Source organism: Schistocerca cancellata, chromosome 12 (genome assembly GCF_023864275.1).
Source record: "Schistocerca cancellata isolate TAMUIC-IGC-003103 chromosome 12, iqSchCanc2.1, whole genome shotgun sequence".
NCBI lineage: Eukaryota > Metazoa > Arthropoda > Insecta > Orthoptera > Acrididae > Schistocerca > Schistocerca cancellata.
In genome coordinates, this window is record NC_064637.1 from 33501095 (window position 1) to 33529047 (window position 27953).

Genomic DNA, 27953 nt, shown 5'->3' on the forward strand with positions numbered 1-27953 from the left:
AGTGTATCTTTTTCACAAAAATGAAAAAAAAACATTCAAGCAGGAAGTGCGCATCACTTCCCCCGGCTTGGCTTATATTATGACCGCTATGCAGTAAGGGTTAAGACAAAAAGTCAAACAAGAGCACTATTGTCAAGCGCCTTTGTAGCGGCTGTCACGCTCCTGTATTGTATTACTAACGCCACGTAAGTCAGGAGGAGGAGAAGGAGGAGGAGAGAAAAAACTCGTCAGCCGTTTTTATTTTTTTTCAGCTTATCCGTTGTCGCGGAAGAACTCTCGTACACGCTCCACATGGTCTGACGTTGCTCAACGGAAACAAAGAGGGAAAAAAATAAATAAATAAAGGCGTAAACGTGATCCTGCCACTCCGACGAAACACTAAATTCTCTTTCCTTGCAACACAGAGAAATTCAAACGCTGGTGAGAACTAATAACGTATGCTCTGGGTACGAAACTAATAGCGAGCTCACAAGATAGACAAACACACATTTGTAGCATCTCTAGATTTAGAAAGAGACTTTGTCAACGCTGATTGTAATACACTCCTTGAAATATAGGAAGCTAAAGGCTCCATATAATCTGTACGCAAACCAAAATGTAGCTGGAAGAGTAAGGACAAGATGCTGACAAGTGAGTCAGGGGTTGGAACCTATCCTCCTCCCCCCCCCCCCCCCCCCAGAGTGTTTCAGTCTGTACTCCGAATAAATGGTAGAGGAAATAAAGGCTTTCAGATTGATTCACGATGTAATTCTGTCACATTGCAAAGTATTTTGAAGACACCTTACCGGAATGGATAGTGTCTTGCAATGAGAACATCAACGAAAGGATATTTCTATGTGCTTGGTATCCCATCTTCAGATGCTTTATTTATTTAGGTTGTCGTTTCTTATTAGGGAAGGTGCAAAATTTTACAACGTAATATTTTAAACATATATATACAAGGTTACTGGATCATTTAAATTCACATAATTTGCTGTCAAATGTTCAGTTTGGTTTTAGAAATGGTTTAACAACTGAAAATGCTATATTCTCTTTTCTCTGTGAGGTTTTGGGCGGATTAAATAAAAGGTTGCGAACGCTAGGTGTTTTCTTTGATTTAACGAAGGCTTTTGACTGTGTTGACCACAAAATATTACTGCAGAAGTTGGACCATTATGGAGTAAGGGGAGTAGCTTACAATTGGTTCGCCTCTTACTTTAAGAACAGAAAGCAGAGGGTAATTCTCCGCAATATTGAGAGTGGTAGTGATGTTCAGTCCCAATGGGGCACTGTTAAGTGGGGCGTTCCCCAAGCGTCGGTGCTGGGGCCACTGCTGTTTCTTATTTATATAAATGATATGCCTTCTAGTATTACAGGTGATTCAAAAATATTTCTGTTTGCTGATGACACCAGCTTGATCTTGTGTGTAATATTGAAACAGTAATAAATAATGTAGTTCATGAAATAAGTTCGTGGCTTGTGGAAAATAATTTGATGATAAATCACAGTAAGACTCAGTTTTTACAGTTTCTAACTCACAATTCAACAAGAACCGATATTTTGATCAGACAGAATGGGCATATTATAAGCGAGACGGAACAGTTCAAATTCCTAGGCGTTCGGATAGATAGTAAGCTGTTGTGGAAAGCCCATGTCCAGGATCTTGTTCAGAAGCTAAATGCTGCTTTATTTACCATTAGAACAGTATCTGAAATAAGTGACACTTCAACACGAAAAGTAGTCTACTTCGCATATTTTCATACGCTTATGTCGTATGGTATTATTTTTTGGGGTAATTCTTCTGATTCAAAAAGGGTATTTTTGGCTCAAAAACGGGCTGTTCGAGCTATATGTCGTGTAAGTTCGAGAACCTCTTGTCGACCCCTATTCAAAAATCTGGGAATTCTGACATTGCCCTCATAGTATATATTTTCTTTAATGCCTATTCCGAAGAGTTAGCAGCTTTCACTCAGTTAATACTAGGCAGAAATCAAATATGCATGTAGAATGCACTTCCTTGACTCTTGTGCAGAAAGGAGTGCAGTATTCTGCTGCATCCATTTTCAATAAGCTACCACAAGAACTCAAAAATCTTAGCAGTAGCCCAAACTCTTTTAAGTCTAAACTGAAGAGTTTCCTCATGGCTCACTCCTATTCTGTCGAGGAGCTCCTGGAAGAGCTAAAAAATTAAGCAAATTCCAGTGTTACATTGTTGATTGTCTTCATTTAAACTTACGACTTGTCACCTGAATATTTTTTTTTATATTTCATTTTATCTGTTTCTAATATCGTGTTATAATTTCATGTATTGACTCGTTCCATGACCATGGAGACTTCTCCTTAATTTGGTCCCACGGAACAATAAATAAATAAATAAAATAAATAAAAAATAAGACAGTTACCGCAAAACGTTGTAAGTAAAGAAAACATGTTCACGATGCATAAGCAAATGTGGTCATCTGAAAACAGTGTGAACCTAACACGAATGTACTACCAAAGACGGGTTTTCTGAGGCACGATCTGAAGGCATGGCGTTTCGGGAAATGTGTGCCATTCTTGTCGGTGCATCGCCCCATAAACAATGTGATGATGGACGCTCTAGTTTCGGCTTTTGCGCTACGAGCACTGCTGTCAGGACACGCGAGGTGGGGTCGCGAGCTTAAGTACGTGAATCAAGCCGGCGGCTCACCAAAGGTTGTACATGCCTGTCTTAAATGATCGCTGATATTAGGTCATAGATGATATTACAAATGAACAGCTGATACATCTTGGTGTTCGCTCTAAATCGTGGACTTTGGAGTTTATCAACTACTGTTGGACAACTGGACGAATCCCTAAAATCTGGAGGCAGGCAAAAATAATTGCAATTCTTAAGCCTGGTAAGGACCCACAAGATCCTAAGAGCTATCGGCCGATCTCTCTGTTGTGTACAACTTACAAACTGTTTGGAAGACTGATACTAAAGTGATTCAAAGAGCTGATTGGCGGCATCCTAATAAAAGAGCAAGCAGGATTTCGGCCTGGCAAATCTTGTACCAGTCAAGCTCTCAGCCTAAACCAGTACACTGAAGATGAGTTTGAGAAAAGACTAGCTACAGGGGTGGTGTTTATAGATTTGACAGCAGTATATATACCATCAACCTCAGAAATCCTATTGCGAAAGTGCAAAAAACAACAAAAAGCCCTCAGCTCACTGCTGTACTCAAATCAGTTCTATTTAACAGAAGATATTTTGTTCAATTCCAGGGTAACAAGAGCAGATGGCGACTAAAAAAAAGTGGGCTTCCCCAGGGCAGTGTTCTTGCCCCCCATGTTATTCAGTATTTATACAAATGACCAGCCTATTAGTCTGCAGTCAAGATCTTTCTTTTATGAGGATAACAGGACAATGGCAGTTCACAGGCATCAAACTACATGGATACTGAGGAAATACTAGCTGAGAACCTTGAAAATCTCTCCAACTACTGCAATAAAAATCAGCTGAAACCCAATCCAAGGAAGACCCAGTCTTGTCTGTTCCATCTTAACAACAGAGAGGCGAAGCGAGAACTGAATGTTTGGTGGAATGGCAAGATTAACACACTGCCCTATCCCAGTGTACTTGCGAGTTACTCTTGACAGGACGCTGTCATTCTAGCGGCACATTGCGTAGAGCAGGGCGAAAGTACAATCACGGAATAACTTACTTGGCAAGCTAACCCAAAAGTTTTACGCACCACCGCAGTGGCACTCTGTTACTCTGCTGCTGAGTTTGCAAGTCCTGTCTGGGAGCGGTCATGCCACACAAACAGACTGGACACTGTCCTGAACCAGACGTATAGACATATTACTGAATGTCTTAAGCCAACAAGAGTAGAACACCTATACTCCTAATCAGGAATTGCTCCGTCAAATACACGACGTTCAATACACAGCAGAATTGAACGAACAAAACAGGTTCAAAATCAACGTCATCCGCTACATGGGCACCATATGGTACCAGAACTCCTTAAGTCGAGAAGTTGCTTTCTCCATTCAACCGAACCACTCACACATCAACCAAAAACTTCTAGAGAAAGACTGTGGCAGGAACAACATGAATCTGCCCACGATTCTGACGATGTGCTGCCATGAAGTGCGGAACTTGAGAGGAAGAGATAGAAAACCCCGAACAGGTTCAGGAATGGGCAGATGTAACAAAAATCTGCACACGTGGGGAATTAGTGAAAGTGGTTTGTGTCCGTGTGGGAACATCCAGACCTTGAACCACCTGCTTCAATGTCCGCTAGTAAACCATCCAAGAGCGTGCACGGCCCAAGACCTGATGGCATGCAGCGAAACTGCGAGGGCATATGAGGACTTCTGGAAGAAGCAGAGACTGCATAATATTTTATTATACCGTTTGTTCATGTGGTCTTCAGTCCTGAGACTGGTTTGAAGCAGCTTTCCATGCTACTCTATCCTGTGCAAACTTCTTCATCTCCCAGTACTTACTGCAACCTACTTCTTTCTGGATCTGCTTAGTGTATTCATCTCTGTCTCCCTCTACGATTTTTACCCTCCACACTGCTCTCCAATACTTAATTGGTGATCCCTTGATGCCTCAGAACATGTCCTACCAACCGATCCCTTCTTCTGGTCAAGTTGTGCCACAAACTCCTCTTCTCCCCAATTCTATTCACTACCTCATTAGTTATGTGATCTACCCATCTAATCTTCAGCATTCAGCATTCTTCTGTAGCACCACATTTCAAAAGCTCCTATTCTCTTCTTGTCCAAACTATTTATCGTCCATGTTTCACTTCCATACATGGCTACACTCCATACAAATACTTTCAGAAACTACTTCCTGACAAACCTATACTCGATGTTAACAAATTTCTCTTCTTCAGAAACGCATTCCTCGCCACTGCCAGTCTACATTTTATATCCTCTCTACTTCGACCATCATCAGTTATTTTGCTCCCCAAATAGCAAAACTCCTTCACTACTTTAAGTGTCTTATTTCCTAATCTAATTCCCTCGGCATCACCCGAGTTAACACGACTACATTCCATGATCCTCGTTTTGCTTTTGTTGATGTTCATCTTATATCCTCCTTTCAAGACACTGTCCATTCCGTTCAACTGCTCTTCCAGGTCCTTTGCTGTCTCTGACAGAATTACAATGTCATCGGCGAACCTCAAAGTTTTTATTTCTTCTCCATGGATTTTAATACCTACTCCAAATTTTTCTTTTGTTTCCTTCACTGCTTGCTCAATATACAGATTGAATAGCATCGGTGAGAGGCTACAACTCTTTCTCACTGCCTTCCCAACCACTGCTTTCCTCTCATGCCCCTCGACTCATAATTGCCATCTGGTTTCTGTACAAACTGTAAATAGCCTTTCGCTCCCTGTATTTTATCCCTGCCACCTTTAGAATTTGAAAGAGAGTATTCCAGTCAACATTGTCAAAAGCTTTTTCTAAGTCTACAAATGCTAGAAACGTAGGTTTGCCTTTCCTTAATCTATTTTCTAAGACAAGTCGTAGGGTCAGTATTGCCTCACGTGTTCCAACATTTCTACGAAATCCAAACTGATCTTCCCCGAGGTCGGCTTCTACCAGTTTTTTCCATTCGCATGTAAAGAATTCTTGTTAGTATTTCGCAGCTGTGGCTTATTAAACTGTTAGTTCGGTAATTGTCATGGATGTCAACACCTGCTTTCTTTGAGATTGCAATTATTATATTCTTCTTGAAGTGTGAGGGTATTTCGCCTGTCTCGTACATCTTGCTCACCAGATGGTAGAGTTTTGTCAGGGTTGGCTCTCCGAAGGACGTCAGTAGTTCTAATGGAATGTTGTCTACTCCCGGGGCCTTGTTTCGACTCAGGTCTCTGTCAAACTCTTCACGCAGTATCGTATCTCCCATTTCATCTTCATATTATACTGTATATAATGTTCCATGTATTTTATTGTAATCTTGAAAATTTTATAGAGGACAAATTATTCTATAATGTGTGAATTTATTGTGAATTGTTTGTAGTACGCATACGAAATATATAATATATAGGTCAATGAAATTAAAATCTCAATTTTGAAAGTCAAGTATACAATTTGCGTTTCGAAACTCTAAAAAAATGTAAGAATCACTTGGTCTATAAGCACTAACAATATATAGGAAATAAATGGCACGCTGACATATGCCGATTACAAGCTCGTCTTCAGACAGCGAGAGGCACCTTTCGCCAAACGCTGAGGTATTTGAAACGCAGTGCGGAACGTCCTACAGCCGCAGCGGCGCAAGAGGACCTCGTGAAGTTTTCCTTTTCTCCGTCGTGCATCACCCCACACGGCCATTTCGAAACAACGCAGCAGTTGCACGTCCGTCGACCGATCTCGCGGAAGTAATGACCTTGCGTCGCTTCCGAGATGAGTTGCAAGTTTTCCCGACTCGCTACGAACGCGGAACGAACGTAATATGTTCCTAACGAGGGTCAGCGTCCACTGAAACCAGATTCCAAAACAAGTATTTTTTCGTCTGGTAAGGTATGACTAATAAACTTACTCTTCTCAATGGTAACAGCGATATGTTACGTGTAACCCGTAAAACAGACGAAAAAGCACTTCAGACGTAAATGAGTGGTGCTGTAGCCCGTAACGGACGTTATTCAATCTGTACATTGAGCAAGCAGTAAAGGAAACTAGGGAGAAATTTGGAGGCGGCATTAAAATTAAAAGCAAAGAAAAAGTGAAAGAAGTTGGAATATCAGTTCAATGAAATGGGTAGCGTCATGAAATGAGTTTATTAACTGAACATCACAAAATTAAAGAAACGGTAGTAGTGAGTTCTTCTATGCGGTTGTAAGGACACTAAATATAGCCAACAGCAAAGAAGGTCGAGGCCGTTGAAATGTAGATTTCCTGCAGAATGCTTAAAATACCATGCACATCAAGAATAGCTAACACCGAAGTACTGCGACGAATACACAATGGAAGAAAAACTACATACCTAGGACATATCTTACGGACGCGTACTTCTACCAGAACGAAATTTTCACTTTGCAGCGGAGTGTGCGCTGATATGAAACTTCCTGGCAGATTAAAACTGTGTGCCGGACGGAGACTCGAACTCAGGACCAGGAAGGTAGGAGACGAGGTATTGGCGGAAGTAAAGCTGCGAGAACGGATCGCGAGTCGTGTTTGGGAAGCTCAGATGGTAGAACAATTGCCTGCGAAAGGCAAAGGTCCCGAGTTCGAGTCTCGGTCCGGCACACAGTTTTAATCTGTCAGGAACTTACGTACTTCTACAGCTAACAGAAGGGGAGATCGAGGGTAAAAGAAGAATAAGGTCGCAGAAGAACATCTTGGTTACATAACAAAGTGGTGCACACTATGACGCTGATCAGCGACAACATGCTACGGATCAAAGAATAAAGGCCGGCCGCTGTGGCCGAGAGGTTCTAGGCGCTTCAGTCCAGAACCGCGCTGCTGCTGCTGCTGGTTCGAATCCTGCCTCGGGCATGGATGTGTGTGATGTCCTTAGATTAGTTAGGTTTACGTAGTTCTAGGGGACTGATAACCTCAGATGTTATGTCCCATAGTGCTTAGAGCCATTTTAAAGAATAGAGATGCACGGTTTGGTCACCAACTGGCGTTAATGGATAGGCAAAAGAATAAAAACTGAATATAATGGTATTGAATAAGGCGACAACGGAGGTATTACATTAGGATATGACACTATTATATGATCACATAACTGCAGAACTATCTGAAAGAGTCATTTCCATAAAATATCTATGAATATCCGTACGGAATGATTTCAAGTGAAACGACCACATAAAATTAATTGCGAGTAAGGCAAATGCCAGATAATTTCATTGGACCAATTCTCAAGAAATGCAGTTCATCAAGAAAGGAAGTATTTTACAAAGCACTCGTTCGATCAATACTTTAACACTGCTCGTCGGCACGGGATCCGTACCAAAAATGGTGCAAATGGCTCTGAGCACTATGGGACTTAACATCTGAGGTCATCAGTCCCCTAGAACTTAAAACTACTTAAACCTAACTAACCTAAGGACATCACACACATCCATGCCCGAGGCAGCATTCGAACGTGCGACCGTAGCAGTCTCTTCGGTTCCGGACTGAAGCGTCTAGAACCGCACGGCCATGGCGGCCGGCGATCCGTACCAGATAGGACTGATAGAGGAAATACGGATGATTCAAAGAAGAGCAGCGCGCTTCGTTACAGGTTTATTTAGCTGGCGCGGAAGCGTCACGGAGGTGTTCAGCCAGCTCCAATGACAGACGCTGCAGGAGAGGCGTACTGCATCACACTGTGGTCTGCTGTTAATGTTCCGACAGCGAACGTTCCTAGAAGAGCCAACCAATATATTGCTTCCTCTTATATACGTCTCGCAAAAAGACCACGAAGGCAAAATCACAGTTATTCGAGGCAACATGGAGGCTTTCCAGCCATCATTCTTCCCGAGAACTGTACGCGACTGCAACAGGAAACAGTGACATTGGTAGCCTGAACATCGTACCCTGCGCCACACACAGTAAGGTGGCTTTGCGGAGTATACAGAGGGGTCTAGAGAAACGTAGTCACTCTGACAGTTAATATCTTCGGAACAAAATGACATGTCGTTGCAATTTTGCGCGGTAGCATAGTCCACTGTTTCGTCAACGCATGTTAGCTCACGTTTTCCAGCAATGAATAAAGTAAGACTGTTGTTTGAGCAAAACTAGTCCGTGTTAGAATGGTAATCACCACCACCACCAGTGTTCTGCCAAAAGGCAGGTTTTCACATGGTAGCTCTCCAGGCTGTCCACTCTTCTGCCATTCTCTTCAAGTCTGCATAATTTCCTCTTCCCTTTATGTCGTCTATCATTTTGTACCTCCTTCTTCCTCTCGGTCTTCTCCCACAAACCAATTCTTCCAAAGCATCTGCTAGCAAGCATTCCTTAATGAATGTCCCAACCAGTTCTTTTTCCTTTCTCTTACAACGTTCAGCAGACATCTTCCCTCACCAACCCTTTCCAATACTCTTTCATTACTCACTCTTTCCATCCAGCTTATTCTCTCCATTCTCCTCCACATCCACATCTCAAATGCTTCTAACCTTTTTTCATCCTCTCGTCTCAGCGTCCATGTTTCTGCCCCATATAGCGCCACACTCCAGACAAAACATTTACCAAGCCTTTTCCTTTATCAACAGAAGCCAGCTGCACAGAACGAGCTACGAGAAACCATGCAGGCGCCCAGGCACCCTGTACGGCTATCACACCAGCAACACTGACATCCGTCGTTCGGTCAACAATTCAGCGGCATCGACGTTGTTTGGTTGCTAATGAGGGTCACTTCCAATACACAAAATAACCGTCCCCTCTTGCAAGAATTGTAATTTTGTTCCATTAATAGTGACTATCAAAGAGATAGTCGATGAGTTTGGCTACTTGGGTAGCATCCTAACTGACGTTTCCAGAATGAGATTTTCACTCTGCAGCGCAGTGTGCGCTGATATGAAGCTTCCTGGCAGATTATAACTTTGTGCCGGACCGAGACTCGAACTCGGAACCTTTGCCTTTCGCAGGTAAGTGCTCTACCACCTGAGCTATCCAAGCACAACACACGCCCCGTCCTCGCAGCTTTACTGCCGCCAGTACCTCGCCTACTACCTTCCAAACTTCACAGAAGGTCTTCTGTGAACCTTGCAGAACTAGCACTCCAAACAAAGGATATTGCGGAGGACATGGCTTAGTCACAGCCTGGGGGATGTTTCCAGAATGAGATTTTCACTCTGCAGCGCAGTGTGCGCTGATATGAAACTTCCTGCCAGATTAAAACTGTGTGCCGGACCGAGACTCGAACTCGGGACCTTTGCCTTTCGCAGGCAAGTGCTCTAACACTTTTTTTGTTCACTTTCGTTCGTTGCATCTGCTCGGGGCGGACGTCGTAAGACATCTGTTTAAGTTCTTTGTCGATCCATTCACTCAGTTTTTTGTTACAGAGGGTAGCTAACCCTCTGACCGAATACGCTGAGTTACCGTGCCGGATTTTAAATGGTTCAAATGGCTCTGAGCACTACGGGACTTAACATCTGCTCTAACACTTTTTTTGTTCACTTTCGTTCGTTGCATCTGCTCGGGGCGGACGTCGTAAGACATCTGTTTAAGTTCTTTGTCGATCCATTCACTCAGTTTTTTGTTACAGAGGGTAGCTAACCCTCTGACCGAATACGCTGAGTTACCGTGCCGGATTTTAAATGGTTCAAATGGCTCTGAGCACTACGGGACTTAACATCTGAGGTCATCAGTCCCCTAGACTTCTAAGTACTTAAAACCAACCAACCTAAGGACATGACACACATCCACGCCCGCGGCAGGATTCGAACCTGCGACCGTAGCGGTCGCGGGATTCCAGACTGAAGCGCGTAGAACCGCTCGGCCACACCGGCCGGCGGGCACCTGAGCTATCCAACCACGACTCACGGCCCGTCCTCACAGCTGACGTAGAACAAAGTACAAAGCATATAATATATAGACTCGCAATAGCAAGAAAACTACAACTAAAAACGAGAAATTATTAAAATCGAATATAAATGTAAATAGTAGGTTTCTTCTGGCTGTATTTGAAGTGGAGCATTGTACGGAAGTGGAATATGAACTATAAGCAGTCCAGACTAAAGTATAGGAACTTTTGAAACTTAGTGCTACACGAGAATACTGAGAACTATATGGGTAGACTAATGAGGCAGTTAATCGAACTGGGGAGGAAAAGTTATGGCCCAACTTGTATAAAAGGAGGGATCGGCTGACAAAACATTCAGAGGCCTCGAAGAATCGTCAATTTCGTAATTACGGGAAGGAAGACAAAAGATTGACTACAGTAAGCGGGTTCGGTGGATGTAGGATAGCCTATAGCGTGATGATGATGATGATGATAATCTCAGACTTTTTGCAGAGGAGAGTTATCTACGAGGTCGTGCTGAAAAGTAAAGTATCTGAATTTAGTTCTGTTTTCAACACCGGTTGAGGTATTACATGTCATGCAACTAGACTTTTCCCCTTTGCTGACGCAAGTTGCACCCCTCTATCGCTGGAGTGCTGCTTGTTGTAGCATAGCGGTGTGTACCGTACCTGTGTCGGTGCGCGAGAAACAGGGTGCCTAATAGAACAGGGACGTTTCTACCATTAGGCAAGACGAGGCGGCCGCCTAGGGCGGCAAAATCTTAGGAGTGGCAAAGGGCGGAACTAATTTCGAACCAAACAGTGAAAAAATGAGCAAATGAGAAGAAAAATGGAAAAAGAAGAAAAACTAAAACACCTTATTGTTTTCAAAAGCGTGCGGAACAGTTACTTGTGCCTCTACTTTGACGTTAGTAAACACTTGCCTCAAAACTGAAACTGAGTACAAAACGGAAAGAAATGTGTCCTTGATTCAGCGCTCGAGCGGGACATATGGGCTGGCATGCTGATGGATAGTCAAGAACGTATGAACTGTATCATGATTGTCCATTAAACATACGGTGAATTTGACTGACACTTTTAATATGGAATAAGTATAAAATAAAAATTAAGTGCAATCACTCAGGTCATTACTTCCGATAAATTTTAAATCTTACTCATAAATATAACTTCACATAAAAACAAAGCTACATTTTGATTTCCTACTGAAGTTTCATTGTGATACTGAGCAAGAAAAAAACCGGAAGCCAAAAGTTTATTGTAGAGATGAAGAAATTTTCCACGTCCAGAAACTCTGCGTGAAGAAACACTATAGGCCTAATGAAAAGATGCACTTAGGGCCAATGACTCCAGGGCTACTGCCTTAAGACAAACAAAATCCATGCGTCACCGGGATTTGAAGCCGAACACATTTCGGATGAATTATCAGAAGCCAATCGCTTAGACCACTGCGGCTAGCAAAAGTTGAACACTCAATAGAAAATGCAAACAAGGCGTCATTTATTTATTTAATTACAAGTAAGTGGATGCTGAAAAAACACGAGATTTATTCCTCATTCTAAAAATATTTCAATTAAAACAGAAACACCACCACTTCTCCCATGAAAATTGCCTAATTTGTAAATTCAAGGGGATTTCATTCGCAGCAGAAAATAGTTCCACACCTTTGTTAGTACATTTTCTTGCAATTAAACAAAAAAGTAACGGACGTCACATGTTTTTGGATTGGTCGTATATTCAGCTGAGTTCTTGTTTAAAATGTTCAGTAGATTCTTCCAATTTCAATTATTTTGGGAAATTTCAAAACTGAAATTTTAAAGGAATTGGGGACAAAACACGAAAATTGAGGGCTGTCCTCAGAAAATGACGTCTGGTCATCTCGGTTTAATGACAAAGTATAACAGGGGATTTGCACTGCTGTGACGTTGGATATTGGTGGTGGTGGAGGGGGGGAAGTTGGGGAGACCGATGGTAGTTAAAAAGGAGGGGACGTCAGTTTTCACTTCTTGTCTGGGGCATCAAAACACCTAGCAACGGTCCTGTAATAGAGTTTGGGCCGGCCAGAGTAGCCGAGCGGTTCTATGCGCTTCAGTCTGGAACCGCGCTGCTGCTACGGTCGCAGGTTCGAACCCTGCCTCGGGCATGGATGTGTGTGATGTCCTTAGGTTAATTAGGTTTATTTCGTTCTAAGTTCTAGGCGACTGATGACCTCAGATGTTAAGTCCCATAGAGCTCAGAGCCATTTGAACCATTTGTAATAGAGTTTGTAACCGCAGAAAACTTTCTCCAGACGTGGAGCACTCTCTCCTGCAGCACGACAATGCCAGACCTCACATGAGCGTTGCAACGTCTACAACAATCCAGAACCTTCGGTTAACTTCCATCGACCATCATCCATACTGTCCAGACATGGTCCAGCAATATTTTCACGTTTTCATCTGCTTCTAAAACAAAGGATACCTTCGAGGACTTTGATAGTGATGAAGCGCGGCAAGCACATGTCAAGTTGTGGCTACGTCAACATGGTCAAGCATTCCACATAAAGAATGAGATTTTTCACTCTTCAGCGGAGTGTACGCTGATATGAAACTTCCTGGCAGATTAAAACTGTGTGCCGGACCGAGACTCGAACTCGGAACCTTTGCCTTTCGCGGGCAAGTACTTTACCGTCTGAGCTACCCAAGCACGACTCACGCCCCGTCTTCACAGCTTCACTTCTGCCAGTACGCTCGTCTCCTACCCTCCAAACTTCATAGAAGCTCTCCTGCGAACCTTGCAGAACTAGCAATCCTGAAAGAAAGGATATTGCGGAGACATGGCTTAGCCACAGCCCGCGAAAGGCAAAGATCCCGAGTTCGAGTCTCGGTCCGGCATACAGTTTTAATCTGCCGGGAAGTTTCATTACATATACAGTGACAGTATCGACAAACTGATCTCTCGGTGGAAGACATGTCTTCGCCATCATAGTGAACATGTTGAGAAAGATATGAAGAATGAAGATGCAAAACAGTAAGAGTTTTCTTTAAAATGCTTTGACGTTTCACTTAAATTCGGGGGATTACTTTTCAGCTCGCTTTCTTATCACGAAGCTCTATCTGAAAGATGCTGTACAGTTATTCAGTCAGCTCTTGATAAGATTTCAAAGTAGTGGTAATACTGGTGACTTACTTAAAATGTTCAGAACTGTAAAATTATGCACTTTATACAACGAAAAATCGTAGTATCCTAAGAGTATGATGTCAGTCACATCTGGAATCGGTGAAAAATATATGAATTGGAATGATCTTACAGACTCAGTAGTGGGTAAGGCAGGTGGCAGACTTTGATTTATAGTTAAAATACTGGGGAAATGCAATCAATCTACAGAGGATACTTTACAAATCACTCGTGCGACCCTCCCTAGAATATTTCTCAAATTTGTGGATCTGTACCAAATAGGACTAAACGGGTATGTAAAACGTATACATGAAAGGGCAGCGTGAGTTGTCACAGGTTTGTTCGATCCGTGGGAGAGTCAGAGATGCTGAAGAAACTGTACTGGCTGATACTTATAGATAGATGTAAACTTTCCCGAGAAAGCCTACTTGAAAGTTTCAACAAACGGACTTTACATTGTGACTACGAATATACTACAATCGCCTACGTATCGCTCTCGTAGGAATAGTGAGACAAGATTAGATTAATTACAGCAAGTACAGATGGATTTTAACAGCAATTTTTCCCGCATTGCATATGTAAATGGAACTGGAAAAACCCTAATAACTGGTACAGTAGGACGTACCCTCTGCCCCACACATCTCAGTGGTTTTCAGAGTACAGGCAGATGAACAGTTTACCCCGAAATACTGTATCTCACTAGTGCGCACAAGAGACGGTTACTTCGGTCTTCAATACAAGATTTTTTCCAGTCTAAAAACCCAGAATTGAGAAAACTGTTTTTAACTATTACAATCTGCGGTATAATTTACGGATGATAGCAAAGTCTCACACAATATTCACAGCGACATGGTCGGTGGAAAATATCTGCGGTGTCGGTTCGCGTACTTTACGTATGTCGTTAGTGACGTGCCAATGTTCTACGTCATTTTTTTAACTCATTCAAAGAGTCGCTTATTGAACACTAGGCAGAAATATAGGCAATATTTGTTTATAATTGCAAGCGCGCTAGCTCGGAGCTTCCTTTTCCCAGTACGTATCCAGCAGGAGTGGAAAAAATAGTCTAAAAAAAGTCCAAACGCTATCTTGTGGCACACATTCACACCTTTTATTTCATGCATGAGTTCCTCGGAGTATTGTGAAGCCTTCCGCAAAGGGCACATTTTCAAATTTTTTCCGCGTCAGATGTTATTCATCGACGTTTATACTTAACGCACACGAGGATTCATTCAATGCAGTCACCTGGTAAATCGAGGCCAACGCACGTCACATGACTCAGTACCGGCAAAATTGTCAAAACATAGCATTAATTTCCGACAGAGAATACGAACATTATTCAAGGTCACAAATTAAGAACAGACACTTGGTTCAGATGACCTGCTGTATGAGGAAAGCATATTGGGCACGTCACATTATTAACAAATACGAAAAGTAAACCCGCTCCTTCCCCCAACTACATTCACGTCTCAGCTGAAAACATACTAGCATACACCTGAAAAACAATTGCTTTCGCAATGTTGGCAATACCCGAACATACATAGAAAACAAATGAATACACAAACACTGCGTTGAGTGCGGAACATGTGAAAACTAGAGCAGGTTCTCTGAAGTTTACGAAAGTGAAGGGAAGTGGGAAAAAAATGCAGAGTAAGAAAAAGCGGATTCATAAAGAGCAAAAATTTGCGAAATAGTGAATGTACAACCACGTTTCTTCGATTCCAGCCTTCCTAAACAACGAATGAAGAAACACTGGATCAGCACATTTAACATCAAAGTAAATTGTGCTCCAGTTGTATAAAGATACTGTTTTAATCTGGAAATACTAAAATGAAAATACATGCATGCGGTGCGGTATTTCCAGAATGACGACGTAAGATACTTTATAACCAAACGCGAATCGCGTATATTGAAAAATACTCTAACTGCTGTAAACTTAAGATGGAAAAACCAGCAAAAACTGATGGCAGTATTGTACAGAAACATGAAAATGGTCAAAACATTTAAAAATTAGTATCTGTCATTATGTAACATTCTAAACTTCATGTGTTTCAGAATTAAAGAATGAACGTAATCGCTGATATTAACCTGCGGGGAATAAACTTTGGAAAATCCCATATTGCTTATTAATCACCATGACATAACTTGCTTTAGTCTTTTCTTTTCAAACGACCTTTCAGTGAATTGCGTCCAGTGTATAGCTCCATGGCAGCACCTCTAGCTTACACCGTTCTATGGAAACTGAAAATACCAGAATGTTTCCGCAACTACGGGAGATTTGCTATATGAAGTGCGTTAAGAAATATCTACACTGCATAAGGGTTAACAGGTTGCAGTGGTAATGGCGTGTCACGCGCTTAGCTCGGTTGTAGAGCTGTTTCGTGACTGCAGGTGATTCTGTAGACACCTGTAGGAACGGACAATTTCCTAGCACAACTTCCCAGTGTAGGCTTGCGACACGAATCCACCTGTGGCCGAAAGCTTCTAACGCGCGTTCCCACCAGTATCGTGGATTTCACGGCAGGCATTTTCCCCTCATGTGGACTCCTGTGCATTATTGTTAATCTCTCTGCGACAGCTCTCTTAACGTCCCATACAGTAAATTACTTTATATTATAAAGTTGTAATTCATTCTATGCAAATTTCCACGAGCATGCGCTGCGGCCAAACCTCATTTTGCGCATTCCAGACAAGGGTGGGTTTGTTTTGCAGATCCCTGTTGTCTTCAACATAAGGACTTGGGTGCTTTCGAAGCATAAAGTGCTGGAAACAGGTGGCGAAATAAAGGACGCTCGCTGGACATACCTTCCGCTCGTCGCCAACGCTGGCCGCTGCTTGCGACCTATGTAAGAGTTCCCCGCAGCAGGCGAGCACTTGAAGCTTTGCGGCATGTACCGCGCACGACGCTTTCACCGACCTCCCAACCGTGTCCACACCGCGATGTTTGATCGCCTACTGAAGTCCAACTCGTGACGCGAGGGGAGAGACTGACCTCTTGCGGCCGCCATACGTACTATTGGAGACCAGTGTAGCCAACGCTACGCGGCAAAAGATCGAGAGAGGGAGAGACAAGTTTGTGATAACTCATGGACCGCGCATGCGTCTCGCCAGAGACTGGCTGTGCATGCTTATGGACAGATGTTCATGACGTCATTTAAGTTCCGTCCACTGAATGGAAGTCCGCAAGAGCGGGTTCTTGGCCGCTACTGAATCTGGAGTATTCGCTTTTCGTTCATCACAGACTTCACACGAATTTCCTGTAATGACTTTCTACGACTCCACTAAACTATGTATTTCATACTGCCCAGAGCGACGGGAAAGACTGTGATTTTAGCAATGATGCCTGTCTCGGGATGTTGGTTTTCAACCCGTCCACGGCAAATTGAACCGATTCCTCAATGTGGCACGAGTTTCTGCGCTATTGTACAGTCTAGTTGGATGCGAACCTTTACAAAACAAAGCTGAACTAGTGCCGCCGACCTTTTCTGTCTTTTCCTCATACAGCCCTTCTCGAGCTGTAGAAAGCGAACGTTCTAATGCCTTGATGCGTGGATTGTAGGGGAAAAAGCTGCGCATGGGTGTATGGGGATGCAGAAAACCGACCGGTTAAATAAATCTTTCTTAAAAATACGAGTAATTTTTATTCGTAAAATTTGCCTTGCTTTGAAATAATGCGTTTTTACAGAAAATGGGAAACGCGATCAGTGCTGTTTTAAAAACAATGCCGACAGAAAGGAGCATCAAACACATGGCGTAAGAAAAGTGACAGCGCTGCTGAATCAATAACGTTGTGTGGCCTGTTTGATCGTACGCGTCTAAATGCAGTGTGCAACACTTGCCCCTTGTTGTCTGTGTGATAGTTTTCATTATCAGAATGGAACCATCTAGAGTCTCGAAATACTTCCTAAGTCACGTAGCAATGAAGTACACTGCTTCATTTACTTTAAAAGATTAAGAATTTGTCTGCCATTTCTAAGAAGCAATAAAAGAGGAAATTATGGCAACTGTAATAAATTAAAAACGTAACAATTGTTCATTATTTACAATAAAAATAGAAAGTTGCTGGTTGCTGCCTGTGTCTACATAACGTCCGTTTATGTGATTGTAGCCATTGAAAACGGACAAGGGAAATAGAGGTATTTGACCTCAGTTTTCACCTTTTCCCACCGACTATTCATAATGCTCAAATAGCGGTGTGAATGTACGATCCCCGTTCACAAAGCGATTTTCGAACAGTTTCAAAAAATTAGTCAGCAGAGAATACTGGTGATGTTTTCTAATATGCATCCACATACCGCTTTTCGTGGAAAGAAGCGAAAAGTGGAAGGACTAAGTTTTCCTTTACTTATTTATTTAATTTAATATTTTTAATCTATGTATATTGAAACTGAGAGAGTCAAAATTTTTCTATTTTTGTTCGATTTCTACGTTTAGTACAGGAAATGCAAGAATAAAAAACCGAAAATCGGTTATTTCAGAAACCAGTTATTTTGGACGGTGTTAGTACTCAAACTGGCGTTGAGAAACCAATATAACCGAAACCGGTTGTCTCACTGATAACCGCTACCTCTATCGCGGCGATGTACGTACGTATCATCTGTCACCAATCTCCTCAGGGACGCTTTGCTGCACAACGGAATCTCAGTACTACTTTACTGTTTGTCTGTGGACAAAGAAGACCCTTGACGGTTGCAAATTCTACATTCAGATTTGCTCGGCCGAGCATTTTGCAATAGACCCGAAGAACGCAGCCGTATGCACTTATCTATGAGTTCATAGGCATCGGTCGAAACAAAATCCCATATGGAGGCATTACATAATAACTGCTAAATATCGAGGTCGAAAAAATACGCTCTTAAGGAATTGGAATCTTTATAAGTCCCAGGCTGTTAAAGTAAATTCTACAGGCCAATTTGAGAGTGGTTTAACACGATATTTCACGTTCATTTAGTGAGTTACAAGCCCTACACTACACTTTGCCAAAAATCTAGTTTTCAAAACACACTATTTTCAATTTTAGTTTTGTTGATCAACATTTAAAGGCAGAAAGCCTTAAGTGATGAAATAGATCTATAAATCCATTAGCGTGATCAGATGTGTTTTTGGGGAAAGAAAGTATTGTGGATGACATCAAACCTAATAAGCTTTTTTTGTGTAGTTTACAGCCTGTTCTCTCATTTTGATGGGTATTAATATTTGTGATTTTTATTTGCATGCAACACAATTTACTCAGTAGTTGTAATTTTTTCTGTTTAAGATTTTAAATGTTTGCTTCATACCACCTTAGGGCGTTAAAAAAAAAAAATTACTAATCTTACTTCACAACTCGTTGGATACCATGGATATAATGATATGAGGATGTAATTTTTGATCACTGAAAGAAAAAGGTGGTATCACTAATTTTGATTGCTGAATTTTGCCCCCTGTTGGAAAAATTTCGGCAGACACCCATGGTCCACTCACTGATTTGTCTGCGTGCTGCAAAGCCCGTGTTTCATTGACGAATGTATGCTGAAAAGTCATGCCTACAGACTTATTATGTGAAAACCCTTAAAGCTTATTTAATAAAATAAATATTATTAATATTCCACATCTTTATTTTTCAAGCCTACATATTTGTAGATCTCTGCCCCTAGAACATTCCAAATTGTAGTGCTGTAACATAGCAGTGCATAATGTAACTACGTCAGCCCTGGAGAAACAGCTTTCTGTAATCAAGTTTCAAATCCGAAGAGTTTGTCAAACTATGGCGCACCCTCTCCTTCAGCTCGACAGTTCCAGACCACACGCAAATACTGCAACAATCTGATGCTTCACTCACCATTGATCATCCTCCATACAGTTCCAACTTTGTGCCATTTGATTTTCAACGCTGGCTGGTGTGGCTGTGCAGTTTAAAGCACTTCAGTTTGGAACCACGTGATTGCTACGGTCGCAGGTTCGAATCCTGACCCGGGCATAGATATGTGTGATGTCCTTAGGTTAGTTAGGTTTAAGTAGTTCTAAGTTCTAGGGGACTGATGACCTCAGATGTTAAGTTCCATAGTGCTCAGAGCCATTTGAACCATTTTGATTTTCATCTGTTTTGAAAACTTAAAGAACGCCTTTGAGGGCTTCACTTTGACAGTAATGAAGTGGTGCAAGCCGAGGTGAGGCTGTGGCTCTGTCAATAGAGTCAAACATTCTTCAGTAACAGTATCAACGAGTTAGTCTCTTGTTAGGAGAAATCTGCTTGTAACCAATGTGAATATGATGAGAAATAAGTATGTAGAAGTGAAGAATAAAGATGTACAATTTTACTAAAGTCTGCTTCATTTAAAAAGTTTCAAGAGTTTACACATAAAAAATTTCAAGTCAGTACTTTTCAATTCATCCACATATATCTACAGTCTGGAAGCACTGTGAAATACGTACCATCTACATCAACACAGGTACTCCGCAAGCCACAGTACAGTGCACGACGTGGAGGGCATGCTGTACCATTATTAGTCATTTTCCTTTCCTGTTCCACTTGCAAACAGAGCAAAGAAAAAACGACTGTCTATATGCCTCTGTATCAGCCATAACTTCTTGTATATTATCTTTATTGTCTTTATGTGCAATGTATGTTGGCGGGAGTAGAATCTTTCAGCAGCCAGCTTCAAATGTTGACTCTCTAAATTTTCTCAATAGCGTTTCTCGAAAAGAACATTGCCTTCCCTCCAGGGATTCCCATTTCAGTTCCCGAAGCATCTCCATAACGATTACATGTTGTTTGAACACCAGTAACAAATCTAGCAGTCTACCTCTGAATTGCTTCGATATCATCCTTCAATCAATCTGGTGCGGATCCCAAACAATCAAGAATGGACTGCACCAGCATCCTATATGCAGTCTCCTTACAGGTGAACCACTCTTTCCTAAAATTACAGGTTTGTTCTTCCTACTAATCCACATAACTTACATTTTTCCACATTTAGGGCTAGCTGCCATTCATCACACCTACTGGAAATTTTGTCTAAGTTGTCTTGTATCTTCCCACTGTCACTCATTTTGACATCTTACAATACACCATAGCACCATCAGCAAACAACCGCACATTACTGCCCACTCTGTTCACCAAATTATTTATGCATATAGGGGACAACAGCAGTCCTATTACCCTACCCTGGGGGCACCCCTGTCAGCCATATGTGGTCCGGGTCCCACACACTCAAGCGGTATTCTATGATGGGTCACACAAGTGATTTGTAAACAATCTTCTTTTTAGACTGATTGTATTTCACTAGTATTCTACCAGTAAACAGATGTCTGCTACCTGCTGTACCCACAAATGAGACTGTGTCATCATTCCAGGTATTTGTACGAGTTTACCAATTCTGGTTGTGACAGTGATATTATAGTCACAGGATATTGTGGTTTCTTGTTTTGTGAAGTGCACAATTTCACTTTCCTGGACATCACTTTGATACCTCACACTGAATATTTATGAAGCTGCTTTCAAACAGTACTTCGTTACAGATAATTGCATCCTCTGCAAAAAGTGTGTAGTTACTATAAATGTTGTCTGTAAGATCATTAATATACAATGTGAATGGCAAGGGTTGCAACACACTTCCCTGGACCACACCTAAAGTTACTTCTACCTCTGACAATGACTCTCCATCCAAGATAACGTGTTGCATCCTCCGTACCAAAATATTTTCAATCCAGTCACAAATTTCTCTGATACAACCATACTTTTGATAACAAGCATAGATATGGCACTGAGTCAAATGCTTTTTCGAAATTGTGAAATACTTCATTTACCTGACTGCGTTGATCCATGGCTTTCAATATGTCATGTGAAAAAAGTGTGAGTTGAGATTCGCATGATCAGTGTATTAAGTATGCTTCTCACATTTTTAAGCAATATTCAGTTAAATCTTGCCTTCTAATTAAAATGTAAATGGTAATTGCTGTTCCAATCTTATGGATTTGGCATATTTTTCATAAACTGATACACAAATGACATCTAAAGCACATCAAACTTTCACATAATTCTCTTCAGGCTGAGACAAGAGGTGATGTGCACTAACAAACATAGCATGTTCAACTGCCTGAAGCTGTCTTTGTCATGACATCACTGACTTGAATTAATCGTGACACATACCCAGTCTCAGACACATGTCATGCTATAATTTGTTTGCCCAAATATCAGTGTCCATCATATCTGTGCATGTGGACTAGAAACTGCCCCAGAATTTACCCAGTGGGTATGCAAAATGTAGCATAGTTGCATTTGTTTGATGGGAGAAATGAAGAATATTGTGACTGAGGAAAGTAGCTGCAGCACTAATTTCAACAGGCTACCAGTGCCCATTAGTCAGGAAAACAGAATATCCCCCAATAATTAAAAAAAGTAAGTAAAACCTTGCCTTTTTAGCCACCCCTACAATTTATTGGATTATCTGGATTTATGGGTGTAAATTCCAATTAGCACTAATGTCTATACCACAGCCTACAGATTTTTAATATTTTGCTACTGTATAGACAGCTGAAGTGTTAACTGAAAACATACAGGTTACGTTAACATTTTGTATGTAGATAAAAATATTAGCTGAGTAATCTAAGAGAAAGAACAGCAGTTTTGTTCAAAGTTTACATAATTTGGTAGTAATTCCCTTCACATTAATGTAAGGAGATTGACACTGACAGTAACTGGCTTTTAGTAATTTTACAGAAATAGGCAGCAGCAGTTCCTTCAGCTGTTTAATGTGTAACTTGACTTATGACTAGTAGTATGGTAGGATTTATTGAAGATTGTATGTGAATGAATAACAAAAACCATTGGAAACTGCAAAGACAGGTAGAAGGGCAATAAAATCTTCTGGAGTCAGTAAAATGTCATGTAGCATTGTAAAAAGTAAACCAATGATGGAGATATAAGTTAAGTTTACATGAGGAGATGCTATAGTAATTACTGTCTTGACAATCTAGAATGTGTATTGCATCTCAGATGCTTTGCTTGTACTTTCTCTCACAAAGACTAATAGCCAGGGAATTGGTTGACTTGGACAAATAGCTGAGTAGCTGAGTGTAACAATATGTATCAATGTCAAATGGAATGACCATATAGGCTTCAATGTAGAAAAAGCAGGTGGCAGACTTTGGTTCATGTGGCAGTTCAGTTCATTTTGGTAATACAGTAGGAAAATGCAATCAATCTATGGAAGAGCTTGCTTACAAACCACTTGTGCATTCTATCTTAGGATACTGGTCAAGTGTGTGGGATCCGCACTGAATAGGTCTTAGTGGGGATAATATTGAATGTATATAGATAAGTGCAGCACCAATGATCACAAGAACATCTCTCTGCTTACCAAAAGTGAGAAGCAATAGAATTCAGATTAACTGACCAGTCAAATGAAATTTTCACCTCCGGCGCTAGCAATGTTGAGTGTCAGTGGACAGAGTTCAGGAGCATTGTACAATACAGTTTAGACAGTATGTGCTGAGCAATGTTGTGAGGACTGGAAAAGACCTCCTGTATTTTGGCATACATGGTAGAAAGCTGCACGAAAGCAAAGAGAGCTACACTGCAAATTTAAATGTAGCCAAAGCCTCACAGAACTACAAAAATAAAATGTCTTGTGACAGCGAGAGCGAGAGCACCAGCAGCAGCACAGTACTGTTTGTATAAAGCGTTTATTTTGCATTTTGTTTACAACCTTCCACTAAGGAAGGGATTCTATTTGTGTTTATCTGCTCTGCATAGTAACTAACAGTTCTTGATAAAACTTTACGTAGTTTTCGTGTTAGATTTCTTAGTGTTTTCTTGATCGTTTAGAACAGAAAGCGCCCTAAAACCGTCATTTGTTTGTTTCGCGGCCGTTAGCCACTAGTCACTTGAATCAGCAGTTGTCTTGTGACAGCCAGAGCGAGAGCACCAGCAGCAGCGAGTACTGTTTGTATAAAGCGTTTTTGTACTTATTTGCTGCGCTTAGCTTTTAAATAGTTTTTCTGGGAAAACCTAGCGTAGTTTTCGCGTCTCGTATTTCAGTGAGTGTTTCTTGATTATCAGAGTAGCTCATCAGAAGATTATCTTGGGAATTTGTCACCGTATAGGGTAGGGTAAACATAGTCATGTGTAGGGACTGTGGTTGTTGTGAGCGGACGCAAGGAGAATTGGCCACTCTTCGGGGGCAGGTGGAGGCTTTGTCTGTTAGGCTCATCGAGCTCGAGGCGCAGGCGTCGGCTCGTAGTGGCGTTGGGGCAACTGTGGTGAGACCTATGCCTACTTCGGTGGCCTTGGAATCACATGGAACCCCTGATGTCGCTGCGTCTTCCGGCAGTGAGCATCTTAGCGGTCAGCCATCACTCCAGGGTGAATGGCGGACAGTGGTGGGCTCTCGCGTGCCTGGCCGAAAGGCGAAGGTGGGATCTGGCCGCGTGGCAGCTGCCTTACCCCTTTCCAACAGGTACGGGGTGCTTCCTAGTGGTGATGACATCGTTTCCGAGCCACCACAGGATGCCTCGCCTGTTGGGCCAGTGGCCGATTCTCCGGCAAGGTCCCGACAGTCACAGAGGGCGGGCCTATTAGTTATAGGGAGCTCCAACGTTAGGCGGGTTATGGAGCCCCTCAGGAAAATAGCGGGTAGGTCGGGGAAGAATGCCAGTGTGCACTCGGTGTGCTTGCCGGGGGGTCTCGTCCGTAATGTGGAGGAGGCCCTTCCGGCAGCTATTGCACGCACTGGGTGTGACCGGCTGCAGATAGTAGCACATGTCGGAACGAATGACGCCTGCCGCTTGGGTTCTGAGGCCATCCTTGGTTCCTTCCGGCGGCTGGCTGATTTGGTGAAGACAACCAGTATCGCACGCAGAGTGCAAGCTGAGCTTAATATCTGCAGCATAGTGCCCAGAGTCGATCGCGGTCCTCTGGTTTGGAGCCGTGTGGAGGGTCTAAACCAGAGGCTCAGACGACTCTGCGACTATAATGGTTGCAAATTCATCGACCTCCGTTATTGGGTGGAGAACTGTAGGGCCCCCCTAGACAAGTCAGGCGTGCACTACACACCGGAAGCAGCTACTAGGGTAGCAGAGTACGTGTGGCGTGCACACGGGGGATTTTTAGGTTAGAGGGACCCCCCCCTTGGGCGAAACGATAAAATACCTGACGGCTTACCAGAGAGGACATTATCATCGTTGATAAAGAACGTCCGTCCTCAGAGACCAAAAACAGGAAAAGTTAACGTAATATTGGTAAACTGCAGGAGTATCCAGGGCAAGGTTCCTGAATTAGTATCTCTTATTGAAGGAAATAGTGCGCATATAGTATTACGAACGGAAAGTTGGTTAAAACCGGAAGTGAACAGTAACGAAATCCTAGACACAGAATGGAATATATACCGCAAGGATAGGATAAACGCCAATGGTGGAGGAGTATTTATAGCAGTAAAGAATTCAATAATATCCAGTGAAGTTATTAGCGAATGCAAATGTGAAATAATCTGGGTTAAGCTAAGTATCAAAGGTGGGTCAGATATGATAGTCGGATGCTTCTATAGACCACCTGCATCAGCAACCGTAGTAGTTGAGCGCCTCAGAGAGAACCTGCAGAACGTCGTGAAGAAGTTTCGTGATCATACTATTGTAATAGGGGGAGACTTCAATCTACCAGGTATAGAATGGGATAGTCACACAATCAGAACTGGAGCCAGGGACAGAGACTCTTGTGACATTATCCTGACTGCCTTGTCCGAGAATTACTTCGAGCATATAGTTAGAGAACCAACTCGTGAAGCTAACGTTTTAGACCTCATAGCAACAAATAGACCGGAACTTTTCGACTCCGTGAATGTAGAAGAGGGTATCAGTGATCATAAGTCAGTGGTTGCATCAATGACTACAAGTGTAATAAGAAATGCCAAGAAAGGAAGGAAAATATATTTGCTTAACAAGAGTGATAGGGCACAAATCGCAGAATATCTGAGTGACCACCATCAAACGTTCATTTCTGAGGAAGAGGATGTGGAACAAAAATGGAAAAAATTCAGAAACATCGTCCAGTACGCCTTAGATAAGTTCGTACCGACTAAGGTCCAAAGCGAGGGGAAAGATCCACCGTGGTATAACAATCATGTACGAAAGGTACTACGGAAACAAAGAAAGCTTCATCATAGGTTTAAGAGTAGTCGAATCATAGCTGATAAGGAAAAGCTGAACGAAGCGAAAAAGAGCGTAAAGAGAGCAATGAGAGAAGCATTCAACGAATTCGAACATAAAACATTGGCAAACAATCTAAACAAGAACCCTAAAAAGTTTTGGTCATATGTAAAATCGGTAAGCGGATCTAAATCCCCTATTCAGTCACTCGTTGACCACGATGGCACCGAAACAGAGGACGACCGAAGAAAGGCAGAAATACTGAATTCAGTGTTCCGAAACTGTTTCACTGCGGAAAATCGTAACACGGTCCCTGACTTCAGCCGTCGCACGGACGCCAAAATGGAAAATATTGAAATAAACGATATCGGAATTGAAAAACAACTGCTATCACTTAGTAGCGGAAAAGCATCCGGACCAGACGAGATACCCTTAAGATTCTACAGTGATTATGCTAAAGAACTTGCCCCCTTTCTAACAGCAATTTATCGTAGATCGCTGGAAGAACGTAAAGTACCTGGCGACTGGAAGAAAGCGCAGGTCGTTCCCATTTTCAAGAAGGGTCATAAATCAGATGCGAATAATTATAGGCCTATTTCGCTTACGTCAATCTGTTGTAGAATAATGGAACATGTTTTGTGTTCTCGTATTATGACGTTCTTAGATAATACAAATCTCCTTCATCATAACCAACATGGATTCCGCAAACAGAGATCATGTGAAACTCAGCTCGCCCTATTTGCCCAAGAAATTCACAGTGCCGTAGACACTGGCGAGCAGATTGATGCCGTATTCCTGGACTTCAGGAAGGCATTTGATATGGTTCCGCACTTACGTTTAATGAAAAAAATACGAGCTTACGGAATATCGGACCAGGTTTGTGATTGGATTCAGGATTTCCTAGAAGAAAGAACACAACATGTCATTCTTAACGGTTCAAAATCCGCAGATGTAGAGGTAATTTCGGGAGTACCGCAAGGAAGCGTGATAGGACCTTTATTGTTTACAATATACATAAATGACTTAGTTGACAACATCGGTAGCTCCGTGAGGCTATTTGCAGATGACACGGTTGTCTACAAGAAAGTAGCAACATCAGAAGACTCGTACGTACTCCAGGAAGACCTGCAGAGGATTAATGCATGGTGCGACAGCTGGCAGCTTTCCCTAAACGTAGATAAATGTAATATAATGCGCATACATAGGGGCAGAAATCCATTCCAGTACGATTATGCCATAGGTGGTAAATCATTGGAAGCGGTAACGACCGTAAAATACTTAGGAGTTACTATCCGGAGCGATCTGAAGTGGAATGATCACATAAAACAAATAGTGGGAAAAGCAGGCGCCAGGTTGAGATTCATAGGAAGAATTCTAAGAAAATGTGACTCATCGACGAAAGAAGTAGCTTACAAAACGCTTGTTCGTCCGATTCTTGAGTATTGCTCATCAGTATGGGACCCTTACCAGGTTGGATTAATAGAAGAGATAGACATGATCCAGCGAAAAGCAGCGCGATTCGTCATGGGGACATTTAGTCAGCGCGAGAGCGTTACGGAGATGCTGAACAAGCTCCAGTGGCGGACACTTCAAGAAAGGCGTTACGCAATACGGAGAGGTTTACTATCGAAATTACGAGAGAGCACATTCCGGGAAGAGATGGGCAACATATTACTACCGCCCACATATATCTCGCGTAATGATCACAACGAAAAGATCCGAGAAATTAGAGCAAATACGGAGACTTACAAGCAGTCGTTCTTCCCACGCACAATTCGTGAATGGAACAGGGAAGGGGGGATCAGATAGTGGTACAATAAGTACCCTCCGCCACACACCGTAAGGTGGCTCGCGGAGTATAGATGTAGATGTAGATGAAGCCAAAATCAGGGCAAGAAGACACTCAATGAATTCAAAAGAAAAATTCAGGGCTTCACAGAAAACCCTAAGAAGTTTTGGTCTTATGTTAAATGCGTAAATGAATCAAAGCCATCTGTCCAGACACTCTGTGACCATAACAACCCTGAAATGGAGGATGACACAGAAAAGGCCGAAATAGCAAACATCTTTTTCTAAAACTGTTTCACAAAAGATCATACTGTAGTACCTCCTTTAGTCACATGAATGACAAAATAGCTGATATTGAAATACATCATCACGGGATAGAGAAGCAATTGAAATCTCCCAACAGAAGGAAGGCCACTGAATCGGACGGGGTACCAGTATGATTCTAGGTAGAGTATGTGACGGAACTTGTCTCTCTT

General features: G+C 42.1%; 1 protein-coding gene across 1 annotated transcript in view; it reads right to left on the bottom strand.

The window, feature by feature from the left end:
- The window catches only part of LOC126109722 (angiotensin-converting enzyme-related protein-like), a 399281-nt gene extending 382741 nt beyond the window's left edge, over positions 1–16540 (bottom strand). Inside the window, exon 1 of the mRNA XM_049914776.1 lies at positions 16372–16540. The gene's annotated coding sequence lies outside the window, so the exon portion shown is untranslated. The remainder of the gene's footprint in view (positions 1–16371) is intronic.
- Positions 16541–27953: the final 11413 nt, after the last annotated feature.